The following is a 1,435-nucleotide window of genomic DNA, read 5'->3' on the forward strand; positions in this document are numbered from 1 at the left end:
TGTGTCGTCCTGTCGAATGACAAGTGTACTCCACCTCTCCCTGATGGTGAGTCCTCCAGAGGTCGATCCAGCCCACACTGTCCATCAACCGACATAAAGGAGTAGGATTAGGGGTGGGTGGGGATGAGGAAGCTCCAAATCTATCTAGAGATAAGTGCATAACCTGGTTGAAATCCCCCATACATAGGATAAAGGAGGTCGGGAATTGATGTGCAAAAGTAATAGCCGCTTGGATTACGTACAAATTCGCTTGCGGTGGGTTGTAAAGACATATAAGCACATAAGGTTTGGTGTCAATTTCCTCATATACAAAAACAAATCTTCCCTCAGGGTCTCTACGGGTCTGAATGGGGTTCCATCGTATAGATCTATGTATAAGAATTGATACCCCCCTGGAGTAAGAGGTATGATATGAATGGCAGGACCATTGAATCCAGGGTTTCTTTAAATAATCAGATTTTTTGGAGGTGAGGTGGGTCTCCTGTAAACCGATGACATGGGGGCTGGATCGCCTCAAGTGGGAGAACACTGATGCACGTTTATGGGGGGTTCCCAGACCACGTAAATTCCATGATACACATTTTAAGGTTTGAGCCATGAAAACCAATAGAGACAGTAAGTGCATATATACAGAACATTAAAATGACCATAAGAGACATTGAGTTGACTTGCGACATAGGCTAATAACATTAGAACATAATACCATATCAGGGTATTACTGAGGAACAAAAACATAAGAACCCTAAGAAGGTGTTGCATCAGGGTTGAACTTTAAAATAAATGGGGAATGTCTGACCATGATATTGTCAGACATGTGACAGAGCATATTCGGTGTGAGTAACCGTAAGACCTTAATATAAAAGTAATGAGTGTCGGCCTAAGTGGTCTATAGCTCAGGATGTGTGTTATATAGATGGGCATTTTGTGTCACTATATTGTGAGATAGATGACTCTCGGCCGTCTATATAGAAATATTTCCCCTGTGTTTTTACTCCCCTGGTAAGGAGGAGATTAAATTGCAAAATGAATGGTAATACATCCCGCAATACCCTCATATATGCAGTACGTCACCCAGCGTCCTAATCAAGGTTGATGCGGATGCATCTAGAGCCATTCAGTTGCTTCTCCTGGAGTATGCAGGAAGATCACCTTCCCATCGGCCACAATTCGGAGACGAGCTGGATAAGACATCGAGTAAGGAATGCCACGATCACGAAATTTCCTCTTCGCTTCGATAAAAGTGGCACGCTGCTTCTGCAACTCAGCGGAAAAATCAGGAAATATAGAGACGGTTGAGTTGTTGTGCTTTAACGGTCCCTTCAGACGAGCAAGGCGGAGAACCGTATCCCGGTCCCTATAATTCAGCAGTCTAGCCAAAAATGGTCGAGGACTTGCACCTGGAGGAGGAGGTTTGGCTGGGACTCTGTGTGCTCTT

The sequence above is a fragment of the Rhinoderma darwinii genome (genome assembly GCF_050947455.1).
Source record: "Rhinoderma darwinii isolate aRhiDar2 chromosome 3 unlocalized genomic scaffold, aRhiDar2.hap1 SUPER_3_unloc_16, whole genome shotgun sequence".
In the NCBI taxonomy this organism is placed as follows: Eukaryota; Metazoa; Chordata; class Amphibia; order Anura; family Rhinodermatidae; genus Rhinoderma; species Rhinoderma darwinii.